Below are 20,911 nucleotides of genomic sequence, written 5' to 3'. Positions count from 1 at the left end.
AAACCATGTTTAAATTGCAAGATCTAATGCTGTCTAATAAGAGTGATTTTGTACCTTTTATCAATGCTCCCGCCGTTGAGGCATATATAGAGGCTGTTAGGGAGATATTGTTATGATCTGCTACAAGCACTAAGGAAAGAAAGGAGATCTGTCCCTACAATAGAACTAAGCTAGATCCCTACGATGTAACGAGGAACCTGATCCTGCGATCAGACCCGCTAAAGTCCTCGGCTAGTCTGTACGAAGACCTATAGATGCAAGGGAGGGATCCCTACAAGAACTAGGAACTGGGATAAAGTTGGGCACCTCCTAGCAGAAATTGTAGCAGTAAAAGACAAACACACAACATAGAACAAAAAGGTCCGAAGACCAAGCTAAACAGACTGAGAAAGGTAACTAAGCACCAGGCTAACTAACAGGAGGGCGGAGCAGGATTAAATAGGCAAACAAGGTCATGTGACCAGCAAGATAGAAAAAACCTAACAGGAGAGTTCTTAAAGTACCCCCTCTTCTATGAGGATCCTCCGGATCCCCTAGGCCCAGGCTAATCAGGAAACCTCTTGTGAAACGCTCTGACAAGTCTGGAAGCAGAAACATCATCCGCCCTCACCCATGAGTTATCCTTGGGTCTGAAACCTTTCCAAGCGACGAGATACTGCAAACTCCCTCTATACCGTCTAGAATTTAGGATGCGGGAAATTTCGTATTCCCCGTCCTCCACCACCGGAGGAACAGTGGCAGAGACGTCTCCATCCGACACACAAGCTCTTTTCAACAGAGAAACATGAAACACCGGATTAATCTTCCAGGAGGTAGGAACCTCCAACCTAACAGCAGATTGGTTAACTACCTGAAGCACCTTAAAGGGCCCTACAAACTTGGGACCCAATTTTTTAGAAGGAATCCTCAACCGCAGATTCTTAGAGGACAACCAAACCATGTCACCAATAGCAAACAAAACCTCTTGCCGTTTCCTATCAAAGTACCTCTTAGATTTTTTGTTAGCCTCCTGAAGATTACCATGCACATCCGTCCAGGAGTGTTAAAAGCATTCTTCCATTCATCACCCTCCTTCATGCGCAACAAATTGTATGCCCCCCGGAGATCAATTTTAGAGAACCACTTGGCCCCCACTAACTGGTTAAACAAATCAGGAATCAATGGCAGTGGGTAAGGATTGCGTACAGTAATTTTATTAATCTCACGAAAGTCCAGACAAGGACGTAAACCGCTGTCCTTTTTTTTAACAAAAAAAAATCCAACAGCCACAGGAGACTTGGAAGGCCTAATGTGACCGGCGGCCAAGCTTGTCTGTATGTATTCCTCCAAAGCCTTTCTCTCAGGAATAGTAAGATTAAATAAACGACTTTTAGGAAGAGTCGCTCCAGGGACAAATTCAATGGTACAATCATAGTCTCTATGGGGAGGCAATATTTGTGACTCCTCCTCAGAATAAACTCTCCAAAAATCCTGAATAGGTACAGGTAATTCCCCTTTTTCCACCGCAGCAATACGTCCGTTACAACACTTGTCATAACACTTAGGACTCCAGGACTTAATTTCATTGGTAGACCAATCCAGTACAGGATTGTGCAATTTTAACCAGGGTAACCCCAAAATTACTGGAGAAGGCAAATTATTTAATACCACCAAATCCAAATTTCCTTGATGAACACCATTAATAGTGAGGGGAAATTCACAGACCTTGTGAGTAACACTCTTCAAGGGGGAGCCATCGACAGAAACCACAGCAATAGGGGATGACAAAGGTTTGGGTTTTAATTTAAGTTTTCCAAGAATCCCCCATCAATCCCATTCAGAGTAGAACCACAATCCACAAATATCCGAAATTCAATTAATTCTTCCTGAGCAGTGGTAGTAGCAGAAAGAAATACCCCCTTAGAATTTAAACAGGCAATACGGGCGTAACTAACCTTTTTTTTTTCTTTGTTCATACGAAGTACACAGTTCTTAATAAAATGATCAGATTTTCCGCAATAAAAGCACAAACCTTCAGAAGATCTGCGGTCTTTTTCCTGAGAGCGGGGTGCCATCGCCCCGATCTCCATTGGCTCTCCAATGTCAGTACAGACCCTCTCAAGACTCGGAGTTGACATGGCAGAGGATTTACTTTCATTAACCCTTGCACGCAGTCTCCTGTCCACCAGTATAGCTAATTGCATAGCCTCCTGCAAGTTTCCAGGTGTGGGATAAGCAATCAGCAAATCCTTAACCCTTTCACCTAGCCCCGCAAGAAACAAACTTTTAAAAGCTGAATCGTTCCACCCCACCTGGGCAGACCACCGACGAAAGTGAGAACAATATTTTTCCACATTACCTGATCCCTGCCTCAAATGTCTTAATTCAGTCTCAGCTGATGAGACACGATCAGGATCATCATACAACAATCCCAAAGCAGAAATAAAACTATCCACTGATCTAAAGCATGGAGCACTAGGTTGGAGAGAAAAGGCCCATCCCTGAGGTTCTTTGCGCAAAAGTGACATTATGAACCCTATACACTGTGATTCATCACTAGTGTTGAGCCACCAACGTAGTGTTCGAGTTCGGTTCGGTTCGTCGAACACCCGTGTGTTCGCCGAACTGTTCGTCGAACACCTTCGAACACCGTTAAAACCAATGGCAGGCAAACAAAAACACATAGAAACACATAGAAAACACCTTCAAAGGTGTCCAAAAGCTGACAAACTGCTCAGAAGATATAACTAACACATGGAAAAGTGACAAGTACATATAGTCATGCGAAAATAAAAGAGGTGGAGGAGTAAAAGGAGGGGGAGACACAGATATAGGCATGTCATGCCCTTCTAAAATCCAAAAAGTGAGAAGCCGACACGGCCAGTCCGCTCCTGCCCGTGCCACCTCCGTGTCGCCGGGTTTGTGCCAGAGCCGCGGTGAACCCTGACGGCCAGCCCCCCTCTCCCAATACTGGTGCCTGTCCGCTGGTGGGTCGAGCGAGCCCCCCTGTGGTGGAGGCAGCTCTAAGCTTTTTAATTTAAATTGTCTCACTAATTTGAATGAATACACTTTAAATCCATTTACAAGGATCTATTGGAGGGCAAGTCTCATGCCAGCAGCCGCGGTAATTCCAGCTCCAGTAGCGTCCACTAAAGCTGCTGCAGTTAAAAAGCTTTTATAAGGATCGAGCTCGGCTGTCCACCGCAAGGCATCCTACTGCCAGTCCCAGCCCCTATGCCTTGGGGTGCCTCCTGATGCTCTTCACTAAGTATCCCATGGTCCCGAAGCATTTCCTTTGAAAAAATTAAGTGTCTAAACTACAGGTGGTGTAGCTTGCTTAACAGCCGGGATAATCCGCTGACTAGCAGACACTGCTACTAGGCACAAAGTATTTCCTGGGCTAGATGCAGTTAAAAATTTGTAATTAGATACTCTCGTTGGATGCTGAGAAAGCATTCCATAGAGTCTCCTGGCACGCCATATATGATTCTCTTAAAAAGCTTGGGGTAGGGGTCTAGGGGACCCTTTTATAGCCAAAATCACGGCCCTGTATCGCAATACGTCACCTAGGCTGAAGATAAATGGAACTGTAGCACCCTGAGGGCTCGGTTGCTACAGACGTATTGCACCTCACCCAGAGGTGTGATATCTCACTCTCAGGTAAGGATGGAGTGTGGATCAGGACCCGACACCTGCATGCATTACACCACATTGCCGTGGGGCAGGGCGACCAATATGCCCCTGAGATGGGCACGACAGTCCCTGTCCCTGGCTGGAGTGGGGGGAGGGAACACTGAGGAAGGGGAACCCTGTAGTGCAGGAGCAGGGAGGAAGCAGTTCCTGGGTGCATTGAGAAGGGAGTATAAAAGGTGGGCACCATCTTAGTTCAGTGCAGAGAAGTCTGAGCAGAAGTGGCAGGGAGCAGGGGCTCTGCATGAGCTCTGCTCCGGAGGCGGGCCTAGTAACAGAGGCCCAGGCCTGGAAGAGGGAGAAGGAAGGAAGAGGAGCGGAGAAGGCTCCAGGAACGAGGAATGAAGGGATCCCAGGGGTGCGGACGGGCGAGTCGCCACCGCACGCCCGAATCCACCTGCGTGGAGGGGTCAGGCCAAAGGGGGAGACCGGTCCCCGAACTAGTGGAGGCAGGAAACGACCCTCAGCTAGAAACCGGAGGCTCTGACATTTTATGTGGCGCAGCCCCTCGCTACACCCGCTAGGAAGGCACCACATAGGGTCAGGGAAACTGGCGCCAAGTTTACCAAGAGGAGGCCCGAGGCAGCCGGACAGAAGTGTTGGTAAGAAAGGCCAGACAAAGGACACACAAAGGGGGTCCTGTGAAGTGCTCCAAAGTTATCTGGGAGTTGTCTGAGCCCCTCACCTGGTGAGCACAGTACGACGTGGGCAGCCGTTACCTGCAGACGTGGTCTGGATAATAAGAACTGTGAGTAAAGGCCCTGGACTGCATCACTGACTCCGTGTCGTTACTGCTGCTGCCCTGCACCATCACCCCCATCCTCCGCATACACTGCCCTGAGGCTATACTCCTCCCGTGGGGAGTTATGCTACGCTCTGCTGCACCCACAACACCAGCCTCAGCGGTCTGCCCTGTAGCGGCAGTTCACTCTGACCGCAATCCACGGGTGGCGTAGTCGGACATTTAAACATCAAAACCACATAAATAGTTCCGCCACTGGTTTGACCGCCCTGAGCCACGGAACCGGGTCGCCGCCACGAAGACTACAACCACCAGCATCCACCAAAAAGGGTCCGGCTCCGGGTGTCCCAAGGCCCAGGGGGTGCGTCAGAACATTTTCATCACCTTTCACAATCACCAATGGGACAAGGCAGGGATGTCCTCTGTCCCCTCTCTTATACATCCTAGTGACGGAGCACCTGCTCTCATCAATTCGCCATAACCCCAATATTAAGTGGATTGAGGTGGGAGGCACCGAGTACAAGTGCTCTCTATTTGCTGATGATGTCCTAGTATATATCACTCAATCACATATATCCATCCCTGCTGTTATGGCTGAAATAGATCACTTTGTTACATGGTAAAATTTTAAAATCAATGCAGCGAAGTCTGAGGCCCTCGATGTCTCCCTCCCCAAATCCATATAGGATTCCATCCAGTCCAACTTTCCCTTTGCCTGGCCCTCACAGGGTATCAAATACTTAGGAATTCCTATTCATAGAGACCTCTCCCATCTATGTTATCTTAATTTTGGGCCCTTTATTGAACAATTCCATACAGACCACGGTTGGCAAGTTAGAACTGTAAGATTCACTACGTGAACCACTGGTGTTTTGTGGAAAAGCACATGTACACTGCGTTCCAAATTATTATGCAAAAAGTGTTTAGGAGTGATAAGGGAAGAATTTGTTTGTTTGTCAGTTAAACTCATTGATGGTGATGTGTGTCAGGGCTCTTTATATCACTGTAAGCAATTGCAGACTCCTGTGCTAATTAGTTTGGCAGGTGTGTCCAATGAAAGGCAAGACTACTTAAGAAGGCTCTCTCACATTATTAAGCAGCCTACATTTTCTGCCAAAATGGGAAAGAAAAAGGATGTATCGGCTGCTGAGAAGCAACAAATTGTGGAGTGTTTAGGTCAAGGCATGACTACAATCAACATTGTGCGATGATCAGGATGAAGTGTCTTGGCAATCAAGAAGTATGTAGCTGATTCACAGTACACACGTGTGCGTGCTGATAAGGGCAAATTGAGGACTCTTTCCTACAGGCAATTACGTCAGGTTGAAAGAGCAGCGGCAAAAAAGCCTTGTCATAGCAGCAGACAAGTTTTTGAAGCTGCTTGTGCCTCCAACGTCCCCCGAACAACAAGATGCAGGGTCCTTCAGTGGTTTGCAGCTGTGCATACGCCATCCTGTCGACCTCCTCTATCCACTTCACACAAGCAGAAACGGCTCCAGTGGGCCAAACATTACATGAAGACTGATTTCAAAACTGTTTTGTTCACGGATGAGTGCCGTGCAGCGCTCGATGGTCCATATGGATGGAGTGGAGGATGGCTGGTTGATGGACACCCCAGGCAAACACGGCTACAGCGCCAACAAGGAGGAGGTGGAGTAATGTTTTGGGCTGGAATCATGGGGAGAGAGATTGTCGGCCCCTTTAGGATCCCTGAAGGCGCTAAAGATGAACTCCATAATGTATGTGGATTTTCTCAAACAGCACTTCCTGCCATGGTTCAAGAAGAAGAACCGTGTATTTCACAGCAAGATCATTTTTCTGCATGATAATGCACCATCTCATGCTGCACATAAAACATCTGCATCTCTGGCTGATATGGGCATAAAAGGGGACAAACTTATGGTGTGACCCCCATGCTCCCCTGACCTCTACCCCATTCAGAACCTTTGGAGCATCATTAAAAGGAGTGTCTATGATGGCGGGAGGCAGTTCACATCTAAGCAACAGCTCTGGAAGGGTATTCTGTCCTCATGCAAAACAATTGAAGCAGAAACCATCCAAAACCTGACAAATTCAATGGACGAGAGAGTTCAGAAGCTCCTTTCGAACAAGGGGTCCTATGTGAAAATGTAACATCACCTAGAATAAAGTTTTGAGTTGAAAACTGTTTGATTTCAGTTTCTAACAACCTGCTAATGCTTATAATTTCAAAAATGAACATTTTTTTGGTCTTTATTAAAATGAAAAGGTTGATCGAAAAGTTTGGGGGATCTAAGAGTGTGGCAACCCAGTAGTCATGATTACTTCGAATTCTGACAATATGAGGGTCATGCTGCAGGTAGTGCAGCAAGAAGGCACTTATGTGTCTTGAGCATCTCGGAGCCCCAAAATTATTTTCCGGGCTAGATGCAGCTAAAAATTATATTTAATTTTAAATCTGGTGGAGCTTATTAGAGATGGCCTAATAGGATCAGTGCTGCACACTGCTACAAAGCCCAAATTATTTTCCAGTCAAGATACAGATAAACATGATTAGTAATTTGAAAGCTTAAAACGGTTGGTAGGGTGATTTTAACCAATCATCAAGCTTTTACTCTCCCCAGGATGACACAGGGGTAGAAAAGTCGTTTCGGATCCATGATTTGTTCATCTTTATGAACGTGAGTCTGTCTACATTATCAGTGGAGAGCCGCGTGCGCTTATCTGTCAGCACACCACCAGCAGCGCTGAACACACGTTCAGACAGAACGCTGGCTGCGGGGCATGACAAGATCTCCAAGGCGTAAGTGGCTAGCTCCGGCCATTTATCCAGATTGGAAGCCCAAAAAGAGCAAGGGTCCAGTGACACAGTCGTGGCTTCAATGTTTACTTGGAGATACTCCTGTACCATCGTCTCTAGGCGTTGACTATGTGTCAGACTTCTTGTCTCCTGTTGCCTTGCAAAGGATGGGCTAAAAAAGTGGTGAAATGATTCCGCAAAATTGATGTTACCAGCAGATACTGTGGTTCTGTTACGGTTTGAGTGCTGAACACTTGACGGTCCCACGGTTGGCAAGTTGGAACTGTGAGATTCACTACGTGCACCACTGGTATTTTGTGGAAAAGCACATGTAAGATTCTGCAACAGTCTCTGCTGATACTCCTGCATGCGTGCATCCCTTTCTATGGCAGGAATAATTTCTGCAAATTTACTTTTGTACCGGGGATCTAACAGTGTGGCAACCCAGTAGTCAGGATTATTTCTAATTCTCACAATTCGAGGGTCATGTTGCAGGTAGTGCAGCAAGAAGGCACTCATGTGTGTTGCGCATCCAGGAGCACCAAGTCCCTGTTGTGTTGGTGGCGAGGTAACAATCATGCTTCCTTCCTCTGTCCTCTCCCCCCAACCTCGCACAACAGAAATGTGATCAAGGTCTCCCTCATCTGATGAGTCTTCCATCAGTTCGTCCTCCACTTCTTCCTGGGCTCCTGCACCTTCCTCACTAGTTTGGCTGCTACCATGCGCCCTGGTAAAACCATCTCCCCCACCCTCACATGCCTGCCGCCTTGGTGCTGCCGACCTTCTGGACCTTGCAGATGTTAGCCCTTCCGCATACAACTCCTCCTCCTCTACTTCCTCCACCTCCTCTTGTGCCACCACCTGACTCCGAATTCTGTTTAACATGTGCTCCAGCATGTAAATCACCGGAATAGTCATGCTGATAATGGCATCGTCAGCACTAAACATCTTCGTCGCCATTTCAAAACTGTGCAGAAGGGTGCATAGGTCCCTGATCTGAGACCACTCCTCCAGCGTGATTTGCCCCACCTCTGAATCTCGTTGGCCCAGGCTATACGTCAGAACGTATTGCACCAGGGCTTGTCGGTGCTGCCACAGTCGCTGCAACATGTGCAGAGTTGAATTCCACCGGGTAGGCACATCGCATTTTAGCCGGTGAAGTGGCAGGCCCAACGACTTCTGTAGAGATGTAAGTCGCTGAGCTGCGGGATGCGAACGGCGGAAGTGAGCACACAGCGACCGTGCCCTCTGCAGAAGGCCATCTAGTCTGGGATAGTGGGCTAAAAATTGCTGGACAACCAGGTTCAACACGTGAGCCATACAAGGCACGTGTGTGACATTGCCCCGGCGAAGGGCCGCACCCAGGTTTGCAGCATTGTCGCACACGGCCTTCCCTGGTTTCAGGTCCAGTGGAGACAACCATTCATGAAATTGGTTCTCCAGAGCTGACCACAACTCCTCAGCTGTGTGACTCACATTTCCCAGACATTTCAATGTAAAAACCGCCTGATGACGTTGAGCCCTACTGCCAGCATAATAAGGAGGTGTGCAGGATCCCTTCTGCACAGTTAGAAAGCTTGTGGCATGACCAGACAGGCTTTGGGTGCAGGTGGAAGACAGAGAGGAGGTTGAGGAGGCAGAAGCAGTGGAGGAACTTTGACATAAAGAGGATTGACGCACAACTCGTGGGGACGGCAAGACTTGGACAGCAGCCCCTTGTCCTGCTGTCACCATAGTTACCCAGTGCCCAGTCAGCGACATGTAACGCCCCTGTCCATGCCTACTCGTCCAAGTGTCTGTGGTGAAATGCACCCTGTCACACACAGAGTTTCTCAAAGAAGCGGTGATGTTGTGTGCGACATGCTGGTGGAGCGCAGGCACACCTTTCTTTGAGAAGTAGTGCCGACTGGGCATCTGGTACTGGGGCACTGCGACGGACATAAGGTCTCGAAAATCCTCTGTGTCCACCAGGCGGAAAGGCAGCATTTCTGTAGCCAAGAGCTTGCAGATGGTGAAATTCAACCTCTTAGCTTTCTCATGGCTAGGAGGAAATGGTCTTTTACTTGTCCACATCTGAGGGACCGAGGGCTGGCTATTGTGCTTAGACGGGGTTGATAAGGGTGTCCCCGGCAAACTGCCGGTCTGTGAGGAAGATGCAGGCGGACATGTTAGGTTGCCTTGATCCAAAGGTGGTGCTATCGATGTCGGACAGCGCTCAACACCAGCTGGTGTTTCCACCTCCAAAGAAAATGATGACCTGCCAATCACGCTGGCTGTTGCGGGTAAAGAGGTGGCAGGTCTGCGCCCCAAAACAGGTGTGACTGCTGTCCCCCCAGTCACAGAGGATGAAGAGGCCGCGGATGCACAAGATATGGCAGACGGTGGTTGGCCCGGCCGGCTAGGCCGCATTGTAGCACACTGAGCTTCCCACTGCAACTTATGCTTCATGTCCATGTGCCGGTTCATGCATGAAGTACTCAAACTATGTATTTTTTGGCCTCTACTTAGCTTTTGCTGACAAATGTTACAGATAACACGAGTTGGGTCATCTTTATCGATCTGAAAAAATGCCCAGGCTATGCAAGGCTTAGCACCCATGCGACCTGAAGAGCCACCACGACTTGTGGTGAGAGGCAGAGTTGTGTTTGAGGATGCAGTTGTTGACGTGCTTCCAGTACTACGTCTCTGTCCAGGAAGGCGCAACCTGACCTCGTCGTCACTAGCATCTTCCTCCACCTCCTCTGCTGACCTCATCTCTTGGCTGACTGTGGGTTGACAGTAAGTGGGATCTCCAACCTCATCATCATCACCCTGTGTGTTATCACACCCGTCGTCCTCAGAGCCAACCTGTTCCTGCCCTGACAAAAAACTAAAGTTGTCGCTCCAATCAGGTATTTGAGTCTTATCATCGTCTTCCTAATTGTCTCCACCAACAGGAGTTACAGTTTGGGAATGAGGGTCTACATTATGGTCAGAACCTTCTGCGTCTGGTCCTGGATCCGACTCAAAGATTCTGGGCATCAGTGCAGATTATTTCCTCGTCTGGATTCACAGAAGCGCTGGAGTCGACCTCTGATTCCCAGTTCTATAGTATGAGTAAACAGCTCTGCAGACTCAACCATCTGTTCTACCTCATACTCAGACGGGCAGCTGGAGATTTGGGAGCTGTGAGGAAGCAAGTGCGATTTGGGTGACACCTTTGAGGACTGGAGTATTTGTGATGTTGAAGTTGATGCGGAGGAGAGCCCACTTAAAGGAGCACTTGATATCCGTTGAAGCACCTGCTGTTTTTGTGCCTCATCTGGAATTTGTAGCGATTGGCGTGGCCGTAAGAAAGGGATCTTATCACATTGTCCGCTAAAAGAAGTAGACATTTTAGTTTGGCTGGAAGATGGTCTTTCTTCTGCAGATGTTACTGTTGCTTTAACACCTACCCCACGGACACAACCTTTTTTCCCCTTCCCAACACGCCTATTCCCCTTTCCACCAGCAGCAGGCCTTTTTCCACTCATTTTGGTGGTTAACTAATTCACAACTCTGGAGTTGTTTGCACAAAAAAACAATGGATGGTAACCGAGCAGAGCTGAGTGGCCAAACTGTGGTATTAGGTCAAAACTATTGGCTGGGTTAGATGCAGAAAAAAATTATATTCAATTTGCAACCTGATGGAGGTCAGTATAGATGGACTAATACAACAAGTCCCACACACAGCTAGAAGCCCAATATTTTTTCAGTGGTAGATGCAGAAAAAAATTAGATTCAGTTTGCAACCTGATGGAGGTCAGTATAGATGGACTAATAGAGAAAGTCCCACACACTGCTAGAAGGCCAAATATTTTTTCAGAGCTAGATGCATACAAAAAATTATTTTGAATTTGCAACCTGATGGAGGTCAGTATAGGTGGACTAATAGAACAAGTCCCACACACTGCTAGAAGGCCAAATATTTTTTCAGAGCTAGATGCAGAAAAAAATTATATTCAGTTTGCAACCTGATGGAGGTCTGTATAGATGGATTAATAGAACAAGACCCACACACAGCTAGAAGCCCAATATTTTTTCAGAGGTAGATGCAGAAAAAAATATATTCAGTTTGCAACCTGATGGAGGTCAGTATAGATGGACTAATACAACAAGTCCCACACACAGCTAGAAGCCCAAATATTTTTTCAGAGGTACTGTAGATGCAGATAAAAATTATTTTTAATTTGCAACCTGATGGAGGTCAGTATAGATGGACTAATAGAGAAAGTCCCACACACTGCTAGAAGGCCAAATATTTTTTCAGAGCTAGATGCATACAAAAAAGTATTTTGAATTTGCAACCTGATGGAGGTCAGTATAGGTGGACTAATAGAACAAGTCCCACACACTGCTAGAAGGCCAAATATTTTTTCAGAGCTAGATGCAGAAAAAAATTATATTCAGTTTGCAACCTGATGGAGGTCTGTATAGATGGATTAATAGAACAAGACCCACACACAGCTAGAAGCCCAATATTTTTTCAGAGGTAGATGCAGAAAAAAATATATTCAGTTTGCAACCTGATGGAGGTCAGTATAGATGGACTAATACAACAAGTCCCACACACAGCTAGAAGCCCAATATTTTTTCAGAGGTAGATGCAGAAAAAAATATATTCAGTTTGCAACCTGATGGAGGTCAGTATAGATGGACTAATACAACAAGTCCCACACACAGCTAGAAGCCCAAATATTTTTTCAGAGGTACTGTAGATGCAGATAAAAATTATTTTTAATTTGCAACCTGATGGAGGTCAGTATAGATGGACTAATAGAGAAAGTCCGACACACTACTAGAAGGCCAAATATTTTTTCAGAGCTAGATGCAGAAAAAAATTATATTCAGTTTGCAACCTGATGGAGGTCAGTATAGATGGATTAATAGAACAAGACCCACACACAGCTAGAAGCCCAATATTTTTTCAGAGGTAGATGCAGAAAAAAATATATTCAGTTTGCAACCTGATGGAGGTCAGTATAGATGGATTAATAGAACAAGACCCACACACAGCTAGAAGCCCAATATTTTTTCAGAGGTAGATGCAGAAAAAAATATATTCAGTTTGCAACCTGATGGAAGTCAGTATAGATGGACTAACAGAGAAAGTCCCACACACTACTAGAAGGCCAAATATATTTTCAGAGCTAGATGCAGAAAAAAATTATATTCAGTTTGCAACCTGATGGAGGTCTGTATAGATGGATTAATAGAACAAGACCCACACACAGCTAGAAGCCCAATATTTTTTCAGAGGTAGATGCAGAAAAAAATATATTCAGTTTGCAACCTGATGGAGGTCAGTATAGATGGACTAATACAACAAGTCCCACACACAGCTAGAAGCCCAATATTTTTTCAGAGGTAGATGCAGAAAAAAATATATTCAGTTTGCAACCTGATGGAGGTCAGTATAGATGGACTAATAGAATGATGCTATGCCCAAAAGATTTTACTTCACTAGGTGCAGTAAAAAAATTGGTATTCTATACACAGGTGGTATATCTTGCAACACAGATAGGCTACTCCACTGACTAACACACTCTGCAATAGGCCAAAAAGGATTAGCTTTGCTAGATTCAGCCAAATGCTGTGAAAAATCTTGCACAGCACTGGCACAGACCTGCCTGGCAAAAACTGATAGGAACTGATGTAACCTAGTCCTGAAAAGGACTCCAATTACAATTAGTCTTTACTCCCACAACCTATCTATTTAAGAGCACAGACCTGCCTGATAAAAGTCGTAGGAAATGCTGTAACCTAGTCCTTAAAAGGACTGCAATCACAACTATTCCCTACTCCCAAGCTATCTGTATATTTGTGCGAAAATTGGCTTGAAATTAACAAGGTATAGCGCACACAGCAACAGCGGTGCCGTCTAACACGCAGCTGCAGCAGTGAGAAAATGGTGGCGACAGGGAAAATGGCTTGGTCTTATAGGGCAAGGACATGTGACATACACTGCCAATGACACATGCCCTTGCTTGTGTGAAAAAAAGCACTTCGCTCCGTGTGTGCGCTGCTGATAGGCTGACAGATTGCACCTCCCCACTGTAAATGCGGGAAAGAGAAAAAAAAATGGAGATCTTCATTGTTCCTGCAGAGATCCATCCCCTGCCCCTCCCCCCGCCCCGCTGTACACTCAAACTGCGTATTAACATTAATTTTCATCATTACTGAGAAAAAATCCAGTTATGATTTTGGTGCACGAACAGTTATCGAACATAACCTCGAACAGCCGAATTTTTCTCAAATTGTTCGTGTTCGCCGAACGGCTCGAACACCGCCCAAAACAGCTCGAATTTGAGATTGGCGAACAGTTCGAGTAGAACAACGCTCATCTCTATTCATCACATGAGGATCTGGGTCTCAAACGAAAATACAATAAACAAGCATTTTTAAAGGAAAAAAATTCCTGTTGATCACAAAAGAATAAATTAGGCAAACGTACCTTTGGCTCCACAAAATGTGCTCCAGAACAGCTACTCACGTGTTGTTGGAGCTCGGCCACCTCCAGAGAGAGTCCCTGCAGGCATTGAGCCAAATCCTGAACCGACACCATGATGGAAACTGGAAGTCTTTCCTTAGAGATATTTTTGGGCTGGACTTACTATTATGATCTGCTGCAAGCACTAAGGAAAGAAAGGAGATCTGTCCCTACAATAGAACTAAGCTAGATCCCTACGATGTAACGGGGAACCTGATCCTGCGATCAGACGCGCTAAAGTCCTCGGCTAGTCTGTACGAAGACCTATAGATGCAAGGGAGGGATCCCTACAAGAACTAGGGACTGGGATAAAGTTGGGCACCTCCTAGCAGAAATTGTAGCAGTAAAAGACAAACACACAACATAGAATAAAAAGGTCCGAAGACCAAGCTAAACAGACTGAGAAAGGTAACTAAGCACCAGGCTAACTTAATAGAAGAAATTACAATGAAGTCCAGGAGGGCGGAGCAGGATTAAATAGGCAAACAAGGTCATGTGACCAGCAAGATAGAAAAAACCTAACAGGAGAGTTCTAACAGATATAGATGTGTTGAAGCAAACTCACACTAGGGATCGATTTAAGAACCCTAATTTTACCAAAGCAGAAAATGAGGCATTGAATTTATTGGTCCATGATGATCACATCACAATTAAACTGGCTGATAAGGGTGGTGCTGTCGTCATCATCGACACAAAGAATTATATAGCTGAAATAAAATCGACAGTTGTCTGACGTGGTGGTGTATGAAAAATTAAATGGGGATCCTAAACTTGTAATTATTAGGAAAATTTGAAATATATTGGATGAAGCAATTCATCTGGATTTGATAGATGAGAATCTATATAAATATCTATTTGTGGAGAACCCTATTACCCCAGTCCTATATGTATTGCCGCAAAATACATAAGTCACTTGTTAATCCGCCCGGACGTCCAATCGTCTCAGGAAGTGACTCTGTGTTCACCCAGGTATATTTCTGGATATAATTTTAAGCCCATTAACCAGACAAGCAGCTTCATTCATATTGGATACTACCGACTTTGTGTAAATTGGGGGCTATTGTGTTGGATACTGAGAACATTGTGGCGTCATTTGATGTAACATCATTATACACTTCAATTAATCATGAATTAGGACTTTCTGCAATGCGCAAAAGTCTTGATGACACAACATATACATCTAGGGAGACTAAGTTTATTTTGGATCTATTGGAGATTGTTTTGAGAAATAATTTATTTTTATTTGGTGATAATTATTACATGCAAGGAGAGGGACAGCCATGGGTGCAAACATGGCGCCCACTTATGCCAACCTTACTATAATGGCCATGGAGGAGGACCTTATCTATGTGTCCCATCACTTTTGAAAGGTTTATGGGTGATGGGGATACATATACGATGTCCTCCTTCTGTGGTCAGGATCCATTGGAAATCTGAGAGATTTTCATGTGTTTCATGTGTTTCTAAATAATGTGAATGATAATATTAAATTCACTCTTGTATATTCAGAAACTGAAATTCAGTTCCTAGACTTATTGGTCAAGTAAGGGAACAAAAGATTGAGTACGGAATCATTTGTGAAACCAACAGATAAGAATAACCTATTAAGAGATGATAGCCATCCTCCGCAGAATATGGTGGAATCTCTGCCATTCAGTCAATACTCACGCGTAAGGAGAATTGTGAGTGATGCTGATACACTCAATACATTCCTGAATTCTATGACAAAAAGATTTAGGGAGAGGAAATATCCTTGAAAGCTTCTAGAGAGATGGAAGGACAAAATGAGAAATATAGATCGAGAGAGTCTTTTCATGGGAAACATGAGAGGCATTAAAGGGAAAGTGCAGGACCTACTATTGCAGTACTAGCTGTGGACTACTCTTGTTAGGGCAGGAGCAAAGGGGAAACAGGGTAGTGCAGCTTTACTAGGGAAATGTAGGCCCAGAATCAGTTTCCATTTCCTGAAGTCTGCCAATCTACACCCGAAATCTGCTCTATTCTACAGGAATATTCCCTGAGCCAGACTGCGAGCAACTCATCAATGGGTGAGGACGTTCTGATTTATTTTATATATTTATGTTAACTCTGATACATCATTGGGGTGACTATAGGTATATTTGACTTTTTTTGTGCATAGGCTACCTAACAGTACAGAGCACATTCTTTTGATACATACTTGCTGACCCCTGATAAGGAATAATATTCCCTAATCACCAGTTAGGTGTTATACATTTATATGTTGTACTGTCCATTTTAACCAATTTTTCTTGCTGAGATGGGTGACTGACTGGCTATTTTCTTGAAATAATTATACCTTACAATCAGACCAGGTCAGATACCCATCTCTTATGTGGCTAACAGTGCAGCGTGTCATCATACACTTTCTTGATACTCTTGCACTGACCCACCGTTCTTGCTTGATTACTTTGCTTATTAAGTGTTATCCATTAATATTTACTATTTTAAAACAATAGAATAAAAGTTACATTTTATACCTGCGCTGCTATCTACCTCGATTAATTACTATATTTCATGTTCTTCGAAATATATAATTTATCTTCTACAATGTCCTTGCAACCTTTTTTATGTAGGCGAGACTACATTCGATTTCAAAACTAGAGTAAATCAACACAGATATACAATTAGAAACAAACTATTGGATCTGTCTGATTTTAAACACTTCTTCGACAGTGGACATTCTGAAAAACATCTGAAGTTTAGGATTATTGACCATATACTTCCCCTTAGAAGAGGTGGGGATAGAGTGTGACTACCCAAAATTAGGGAGTTGGAGTGGATTAGGAGATTAAATACGTTAAAACCGCTTAATGTGGATTTTAAATTGAGCCTTACCTTATAAGGATTGTGACTTGGCCCAATTTCCTCCATGGAGTTGACTTTTTATGCCTGTGATATGGTTACTAGGTACTAATATTTATTTTTTTTCTTCTCTTTTCTCTTTTAGATTGTTTGCTGTGGAATACTTCAGGAAACATGATTCAACCCTGCTGACTATAAGGCTATGTTCACACATTGCGCTTTTTCAGCGTTTTTTTGATGCATTTTTTCTGCTGCGTTTTACAGTACCAGCAAAGTCTATGAGATTCCAGAAATCTCATGCACACACCTTGGTTTTTGTTTCATCAGTATTTTGTGCTTTGCATGCTTTTTTTCAGAATAGAGCATGTCACTTCTTTACCTGCATAAAAAAACACAGGTATCAGGTTATGCAGCGTTTTTTGTGCCAAAACCTGATGAAATAGAATGAGTTGTTTTTTTTCACTGAACTTTATGTACATGCATAAAGAGACAAAAGGACAGTGAAAAACAACGCAGCAAAAACAAGCAAAATGCTGAATAAATCTTCCTGGCAAGAGATCAGGTTTTGCTGCAGAAAAAAAATGCTGAAAAAAACCTTAGTGTGAACATAGCCTAAGAGTTTAAACTTTACAGGCAAGAGAGAGAGAGAGGACCCCACTGGCCATAAGAGCTAATACTCTGCAGAAGAGAAAGACTTACCCCATGACTCTGGAGATGGAAAATGTCTCTGTCATACAAACTGTGCCCCCCTGGAAACCATTGATCTGTGAAGGTCCAAGTACAAACCACCACTGTACAAAATCCTTAAGGTGTCATAGCTGCAGGGCATTATAGGGAGTCTCATGCGGCAATGCAAAATGATGTCTGTCTGCTCTCTGATGCTTCAGCTGTGTGGGAAATGGTGCTGGGCAATTTTTATTTCAACAAACTGCGAATTGAACCTCAAAATAGTCAAACTAGTTAATGAGGGCATATCAATTTATATTTTGAATGGTGTGTGGCTGATGATATATTAAAGGGGTTGTCTGGTCCAAACGATAAGTCTTCAGTCACTGTGTGCGCACGCACTGAATCCCCCCAGCGCACGCACTGTGCACTGCGGGGATTCGCTGGTTTCAGAGCCGGAACCAGAGGATATGTATGAGTTATACATACTCCAGGCCATGACATGTCTAATGCGGTCCTGCGCATTAGACATAGCATACATTGCACGCGTGTGTGTCACGTGCGGCGGAACCGGAAGTCCCATTGGCAAGAAGCGAGTTCAGTCAATACCGCATGCACCGTGACATCACCGCATTTAGTGCAATATCCCATACACCTGATAGATAGCATATAAAATGGCGCACACACAGGAATTAGTTAACGTCTCCAGTTGGAAGAAGCATAGGCGAAACGGCGTCACCGGGGGAAGATGGCAACCCTAATATGTGCAGACACAGATAACAATACATGTAAGTACACAATCAATTGATTATCAACTTGAGGGAAACACCGCACAATAGATGTGTACCCCACTCAGATGCATACAGGTTTTTCTTGAGCTGAAATACTTCCTTTCTGCATATATAACAACTAGCTATTGAACCCGTTCTACGCCTGGGTGGCGAGCATTTTTATTGCTATATGGTCTCCCATGCTGGTATGTGCTCCCCCCCCTGGTATTTGTGCTGCCCTCATCCTGTCCCCACCATCCTATCCCGGTATGCATGGCACCCCTCATCCCCATCCTGCTATACATGGTACCCCTCTTCCCCATCCTGGTATGCATGGCACCCCTCACCCCCAATCCTGGTATGCGTGGCACCCCTCATCCCCTATCCTGTTATGCATGGCACCCCATCCCTCATCCCCATCCTGGTATGCATGGCACTCCTCATCCCCAATCCCGGTATGCAAGGCACCCCTCATTCCCAATCCCGGCATGCATGGCACCCCTCATCCCCAATCCCGGTATGCATGGCACCCCTCATCCCCATCCTGCTATACATGGCACCCCTCTTCCCCATCCTGGTATGCATGGCACCCCTCACCCCCAATCCTGGTATGCGTGGCACCCCTCACCCCCAATCCTGGTATGCGTGGCACCCCTCATCACCAATCCTGTTATGCATGGCACCCCATCCCTCATCCCCATCCTGGTATGCATGGCACTCCTCATCCCCAATCCCGGTATGCATGGCACCCCTCATCCCCAATCCTGGTATGCATGGCACCCCTCATCCCCAATCCTGGTATGCATGGCACCCCTCATCCCCAAGCCCGGTATGCATGGCACCGCTGATCCTGAAGTCCGGTATGCATGGCACCCTTCATCCCCAAGCCCGGTATGCATGGCACCCCTCATCCCCAATCCCGGTATGCATGGCACCCCCTCATCCCCAATCCCGGTATGCATGGCACCCCCTCATCCCCAATCCCGGTATGCATGGCACCCCCTCATCCCCAATCCCGGTAAGCATGGCACCCCTCATCCCCAAGCCCGGTATGCATGGTACCCCTCATCCCCAAGCCCGGTATGCATGGCACCCCTCATCCCCAATCACGGAATGCATGGCACCCCTCATCCCCAATCCTGGTATGCATGGTCCCCTCACCCCCCAATCCTGGTATGCATGGTCCCCTCATCCCCCAATAATGGTATGTGTAGTACCCCTCATCCTGATATGCATGGTCCCCTCACCCCCCAATCCTGGTATGTGTGGTACCCCTCACCCCCAATCCTTGTATACATGGTCCCCTCACCCACCAATCCTGGTATGTGTGGTACCCTTCACCCCCAATCCTCGTATGCATGGTCCCCTCACCCCCCAATCCTGGTATGTGTGGTACCCCTCACCCCTAATCCTGGTATGTGTGGTACCCCTCATCCCCCAATCCTGATATGCATGGTCCCCTCACCCCCCAATCCTGGTATGTGTGGTACCCCTCACCCCCTAATCCTGGTATGTGTGGTACCCCTCATCCCCCAATCCTGGTATGTGTGGTACCCCTCACCCCACAATCCTTGTATACATGGTCCCCTCATCCACCAATCCTGGTATGCATGGTCCCCTCACCCCCCAATCCTGGTATGTGTGGTACCCCTCACGCCCCAATCTTGGTATATGCATAGTCCTCTCACCCCACAATCCTGGTATGTGCATGGTCCCCTCACCCCACAATCCTGGTATGTGTGGCCCCCTCATCCCTTTCACACTCTACACACATACAAAAAAAATAAACAGTTATACTCACCTTTCTTCTCTGTGCTCCAGTGCTGGTGCGTCCTGTTCTGCGGGAGGCCGGGGGAGGAGTGCGGCGCCAGAGCACCGCGCTTTCCGGCCCCATTTTGCTGAAGACAAAATGCTGCATACCGTAATCTCTGGCGCCATACACCTCCTCTTACCTGTAACGGCTGGATGTGTGATTCTGTCTGGAGCCAGACTGCGCGTCACACATGCGCAGTCTATCGAGGCTTCAGACAGAGACACGCATCCCCGGTTATATTATAGATTGCTGCTTTTTGGCAACCCACATAAACGGTTAACATTAGACATCATTTCAAAAAACATCACAGTGAAAGATAATACCTTACCAACACCAGGTCAGCTTAACAATGCACTGCAGGATGCAGCAAGCCTCCATGATAAAGGCGGGGGCAGCACATTTGCAGAATACTGATGCAAACAGCCACTCACTAACCTACCAATTCATGGAGGGGGTGGCTGTGTAGTATCATAATGCACACCGATAGAATTTGCTTAGGGCGCCAGTCACACAGATATGTATGATGCACAGAGTCTGGCTTGCAGCCTATTGATGATGCCCATACTATTAGATCAGGCGGGTTGCCCAGCACTATATACGTGCACCCCCACAGGACAAACGCCCCAATTCACCCAGCCAACAATAAAGAGACCTGGGTGCATCCTGCATAAAAATGTGCCAAAAGGATTAAAAAAAGTGCATAAGATATATACACCACATGAGGTATTGGTCGATATTTTGGCCAAAATAGGTAAGCTTCCAACCCAACGTCAAGGGTCCTCATACTTGCGAGTCCTAACACTAAACATTAAAAAGGTTAACATTAGATATCATTTCAAAAAACATCACAGTGAAAGATAATACCTTACCAACACCAGGTCAGATTAACAATGGACTGCAGGATGCGCAGGGCAACCCAGTAGGTTAGTGAATGGCTGTTTGCATCAGTATTCTGCACATGTGCTGCCCACGCCTTTATCATGGAGGCTTGCTGCATCCTGTAGTGCATTGTTTATCTGACCTGGTGTTGGTAAGGTATTATCTTTCAACCCACATAAACCCCTCATTTGGCACTGGCACTTTATATACGGGACTATTGCAATGTGGGTCTCTAAAGAAATAGATGTATAATAAGTACTGC

The sequence above is a fragment of the Phyllobates terribilis genome, unplaced genomic scaffold, assembly GCF_046119375.1.
Source record: "Phyllobates terribilis strain yellow unplaced genomic scaffold, ASM4611937v1 Scaffold_9__5_contigs__length_417890890, whole genome shotgun sequence".
NCBI lineage: Eukaryota > Metazoa > Chordata > Amphibia > Anura > Dendrobatidae > Phyllobates > Phyllobates terribilis.
Note: the sequence above shows the minus strand (reverse complement) of the source record.